Raw genomic sequence first — 6189 nt, 5'->3', positions numbered from 1 at the left:
ATATAAATTGGAGAACTTGAGGTGTTTGGGCTTTTGTACTGATGTATGGATGGATTTTGGTTGTATGGTTGAATTGTGGTTGATTTGGAGTAGGATAAAATTTGGTAATCGCGTAAACATAGCTGTCGTAATGCCCGATTTACTTTAGACTGTTTTTGTTCTTAACATCAGAACCCGACAACTCAATGTTGAGTTTTAACAATTGCCATGATTAGATATTTCATGTTACGAGCTTCGTTTTGATATGTGGTTCGCTTGAATCCGATGTACGGTTTAGGAGAAACGACCATTTTAAGTAACGGCATTTCGCGACCGAACCCTTACCCCTCACCTTACTTTAAAACCTTGGTTAAGGCCCTTAAATGACTAATTGGAGTATGAATCAATTATGTAAAGTGGATTAGGCAGTTGGTAGGGTACTCGCGAAAGAATCGCCTTAAAATTCTTAATGGTTAATTTATTAAAAATGGTGGAACCGAGGGTACTCGAGCGACTTAAGTGAATCGTTAAGTGCAAAAGCGAACGTTAGGGTTCAATTGGTTAAAGTCTAGTTTCTTAAGCGACCGGGGTTTAATTCCGACTTATGTTGTTGTTCATAGGTTATCGGACCCACTCTAAGCTTAAGTCTATCCAGGAGCACTCAGGCAAGTTTTCTACCCGTTATACTGTTGTTGTGATGTAAATATATGTATATGCATTATCTTGTGATAAGTGCATGATTGTTATTAGCAAATATTGCGATATATTGGAACATGTGATATGGTATATATGCATGTATGTTTCGTAATCTTGATATCTAATTGTTGATTCAATTGCTTATAAGTTGCATAATACCTATGCTAGAGATAAGCAGTAGTTGCGTATACCCTTAGTATAGGGGACCCAAAGGTGAACATTTTTCTAAACCAGGAGTTGATGTTCCCGAGTATAATATATATATATATATATATATTGATATAGTTTTCAAAACTATTAATCGAATAAGGTTTATTCGATAACTTTACTTTATTTAATGGATATTATTTTGAATATTCATTCGAGGACTTAAGACTCCGTTTATTTTATTTAATGAATATTATTTTGAATATTCATTTGAGGACTTATGACTCCGCTTATTTATTAAATAATATTCTTTATTTTATTAAAGAATAATGTTTCGATAATCAAACTTATTTTTGATTATTCAAATAAAGATCATACTTTCGTATAAGTATATCTTTGATTATTTATTATTCATTTCAAGTATAAGTTTTAAAACTTTTACTTCAATTATTTTTATAAGGATTATCCTTATGGGAATATTATTTAAATAATAATATTCAGATATTTTCTAATATATCGGGACTGTTTATTTCATTAAATCAGCATTACTCCAAACATTCTTAAAAATGTTTTCGAGTCTTAAAAATGATTTTTAAAAGTTAGAGCGGATCCCAAAACTCATTTTGATATTTAAGATCTTCCTTTCAAAGGGGATTTAAATACTCGCTCAAAACCTGAGGGATCCGGCGAAGTGGTGTATTTTACATTCGCAACGAGGTTGTTGTTTTGAGAAAAAATCTTGATTACTTGCCCATCGTTCGGGAAGTAAGTTCATCTATTTGAGTCGGCATAAGCAACATGGGCTCAGTGAGCGTCCATGAAAGTGTAAGTGGCTCAGTGGGAGTCCATCAAATACGTAAGTGGCTGAGTGGCAGTCCAGCATAAGGTCCTATTGCTGCTAGGGTGATGACCAGTGGGGAATTCGTCCATCTACTAGTAGAAAAGGTTACTTATTGGTATCTTTGCCTGATCAACAAGATATCAGGTTTATGCCAAGTTTTTCTCCTTTCCAAATTTATTGGATATTGCAACTCTGTTTATAATATTCATAACAGAGGTTTTCAAGGAGTGTATGAAATGTATATATATAGGTGTATATATATATCGGGACTTAATGAAGTATCTCGTAACTTCATTTCTTTCAAATGATATTTCAAAGATTGAATCTATTCAAGTCTTATCTTGTAGTCTCATCAGTGTGATGAACTTTTGAAACTAATTATAACTTGAACGGTGGTAGTCCAAGTAGTATTCAGAAAAGATATAAGTATATTGGAGTATCTTGTAACTTCATCTTTTGAACTTATATCTAGTAAATGATTATCTTATGCATGTTAAAGATTTTCAGAAAAATGTTGAGACAAGGTTAGATATATGAGATCACCTTGCAACGATATTTTTATACAGTTATAAACTGGAACTCTGTGTATATTATACATGTCAGAGGATTTCAAAGATTGTGAAAAGTATATATGTATATATATACTGAATATTTTGCGGCTTGGTCACATTAAGATTTCAACTTGGTTCATTTCTTCTTAACCAAGACTTTCTTGAGTACTATGAGAATGCTCATATATTATAAATTATTATACATACTATTTCGGTGGGCTTGTTGCTCACCCTTGCTTTCTTATTTCATCACACAACATCAGATAAACAAGATGAACAGGACCAAGCTCCCAATTCGCGAGCGGATAGGAAACGTTCCGCAGTTTCCTATAGGCGTTGATGTCACTGTAGCTGAGGTAGGAACTACCAATAGGCTAGGCTTTCAACTTTTGATGTACCAAACTTATGTATCTTTATGAATTGTAATAATGGCAAAGAAATGTAAATTTATTCAAAAACCCTTTTAAGGTGTAATGGCATAAAATTGTGGAATAAAATGACTCGTGTTATTTTTGGATATTCATCTCTGAGAATATAACTTGTGGTGTGTGTGTTTATTGTGGGGTCACAGTACGGAGTAGTTGATTGTTTATTAAGATTGGGTGTTATTAAGGGAAATGGAATTCGTGACAACCCGGATCCCCGACCCCGGATTTGGGGGTGTTACAATTCGATATTAAGTATAAGCCACGAACGGCAATAAAAGCCCAAGCATTGGCTGACTTCGTGGTGGAATGTACCATACCCAATCAAGAAGTCAGGGGGCAGGAGGATACCATACCTCAAGACAAGGAAGTTAATAAGGGGGACAATGAACAGGATGATAAGGAGAAAGAATATTGGGTCCTCTATTTTGATGGAGCATCAAAAACAAATTCAAGTGGAGCAGGTTTGGTTTTATAAAGCCCTGATGGGTTCTTGATTGAATATGCTATGAAGTTAGATTTCTCGACCACAAACAACGAGGCAGAATATGAAGCTCTGATAGCTGGCCTCGGCCTAGCAGGGACACTGAGAGTCAAGAACTTGAAGGTCTGTGGAGACTCGAAGTTGATCATATCCCAAGTGAAGGGAGAGTTTGAAGAAAGGGATGATACGATGGCTAAGTATGTCCGCCTAGTAAGGGCTGTAATGACCCAATTCGATGAATGACATGTTGAGCACATTCCAAGGGAGGAAAATGCTAAGGCAGATGCATTATCAAAGTTTGCTTCATCTGAGATAGAGGAAAGTTCAGGAAGTGCATACTTCCGCGTTCTGAAGACACGGAGCATTGATGTTAAGCTTGTAGCTCCTATATGTCTGGGGACGTCATGGATAGATCCCATTAAGACCCATATTCAAACCGGTTGCTTGCCAAATGAGGTTACTGAAACATGAAAGTTAGCTGTTCGAGCACTAAGATACTCCTTGATAGATGGGATTTTGTATAAAAGATCTTATGTAGTTCCTTACTTAAGATGTCTCAAGCCCGATGAGGCATGCTTGGCTCTTGAAGAACTGCATGAAGGTATATGTAGGCAACACTTGGGGGGCAGAGCGCTAGCTCATAAGATAACCCGTTTAGGCTTCTATTGGCCGGAAATGATGGCTGATTCCAAAGAGTATGTGAAGAAGTGTGACCACTGTCAGAAGTATGCACCTGTCGTTAGACAACCCCCGAGATGCTGACCTCCATCAACTCACCCATCCCCTTTGCTATGTGGGGAATGGATATACCTGGGCCTTTCCCCATGGCCACGACACAAAGGAAGTTCCTGATTATAGCCATTGATTATTTTACTAAGTAGATTGAAGCCAAGCCTTTGGCCAAAATCACAACTAAGCAGGTTGCACAATTCCTGTGGGAAAATATCATGTGCCGGTATGGAATTCCCCGCATCCTAGTCACCGATAATGGAACACAGTTCAACAATGAGGAATTCAAGAAGTATTGTGAGGAGAATAAAATTTAATTATGATTCACCTCAGTGGCTCACCCGCAAGCCAATGGGAAAGCGGAAGTGGTGAATCGAATAATCCTAGATGGACTAAAGAAGAGGATCGAGAGGTCGAGGAATAATTGGGTGGATGAAATACTCCCAGTACTATGGGCCTATAGGACTACCTGTAGAGTCACGACTGGAGCAACTCCCTTCATGTTAGCATATGGGGCGGAAGCAGTTGTTCCTGTGGAGATATCACATTCCTCCTCCATGATTCAAGCTTTCAATGCTAAAGAAAACGAGGAAGGGCAAAGGTTAGCCCTGGATTTAATTAATGAAGTGCGAGATAAGGCACATGCGAATATAATGGAATATCAGAAAAAGGCTTCGTTCTACTACAACCTAAGGGTTCAAAAAAGGTTCTTCAAACAGGGTGACTTAGTCTTGAGGAAGTGGAAGCTTCTGGTGTAGGGCAGAAAGGGAAACTTGCCCCAAATTGGGAAGGGCCATACAAGGTCAAGAGTGTTCAAGGTAGAGGAACCTACAAGCTCGAGACTATGGATGGCTTTGAAGTTCCGATAACTTGGTAAGCACAAAACCTGAAGATTTACTATATGTAAATTGGTTGAGCGTGATTCTCAATTGTCAAGATGACAAGTAGGTTGAAAAGCACCTTGAAGCTTTGCTTGCTTAGGACTACATGTTCTAGTTTTATTTTGAGGATTATTAAGACTTATGTAGGGGATGAATCCCAAAAGTTTAAGAAATTCGTAGAGTTTTCGAAATATGTTGGCATGGCAAGTACACTAAGTGCACAAGGTGAAAGCATAAAGTTCAACAAACAAAGATATAATGCAAGTGAATGCTACAGGTAAAAGAAATAATCAAGCCCAGTTAAGGGCCCAGTTTGAAAAAATAATCAAGCCCAGTTAAGGGCCCAAGTGTTTGAAAGGCCCAACAAAAACTTCCAAGTTAGAAAATGTAAAGAAAAGCCTAGGAAATAAATGGCCCCCCAAAGAAAAGAGAAATTATTCCTGACCCAATTCGATCAGGATTCATGCTATATTCCTGATCAAATATTCTTTGTCGAAAAAACCACGACCAGGAACAAAAGAAGGGGATAATTCGGTCAAAAACGTAATTCCTGACCGAAAAGGTCAGAATTCTTGTCGAAAAATCGTGACCCTGAAGGAAGCCCAGCACTAGGACCCAAAATATGAAAGATAACAAAATTCCTGGATGAATTGAATATTCAGGTATGTCATGGATCTTGGGCTTTGGAGCCCATAAATAAGAGCCCAGTAAGAGGTTTGACCCGAAGAGAGCCCAGTGAAAGGTTTGACCCAAAATAAAAGCCCAGTTCAGGAAAAATAATGAAATTAAATATTGTTGGGCCTAAAAAATATATCAAGCCCAGATAAGGGCCCAAATATTCAAATCAAAGCCCTGCACCAGGGTCCAAAATCTGGAAGAAAATATATGTGAGTATTATCTTCAAAAACCAGGAAAAACAAGGGGCCCAAGGAAGCCCAAATGATTGAAAGGCCCAGCAAAAAGGCCCAAGTTAGAAAATATAAACTAGATCTTATTGGGCCTTGGAATGTAAAAATCCCAACATGGTCCAAATTAGAAGAAGGCCCATTAAAAGAAGCCCAGTAAGGGGTTGGCCCAAAAGAAAAGCCCAAAAAAAGGTGCCAAATAACGTATAAAAATCCTAATCCTATTCGATCAGAATTCTTATTGAATTTCTGGTCGAAATGTTTGAGGTCGAAAGAGCTTCGACTAGGACTAAAAAGAGGGTTTAATTCGGTCAAAAAAATGGATCCTGGCCGAAAGGGTTAAAATCCTAGTCCAAGGGGTCAGAATCCTGATCCAAGAGGTCCTGATCTAAATTGTGAATCCTGGTCCAAGGGGTCAGAATCCTGATCCAAGAGGTCCTGATCTAAATTGTGAATCCTGGTCCAAGGGGTCAGAATCCTGATCCAAGAGGTCCTGATCTAAATTGTGAATCCTGGTCCAAGGGGTCAGAATCCTAGTCCAAGGGGTCAGA

This window comes from Apium graveolens, chromosome 1 (assembly GCF_009905375.1).
Source record: "Apium graveolens cultivar Ventura chromosome 1, ASM990537v1, whole genome shotgun sequence".
NCBI lineage: Eukaryota > Viridiplantae > Streptophyta > Magnoliopsida > Apiales > Apiaceae > Apium > Apium graveolens.
Note: the sequence above shows the minus strand (reverse complement) of the source record.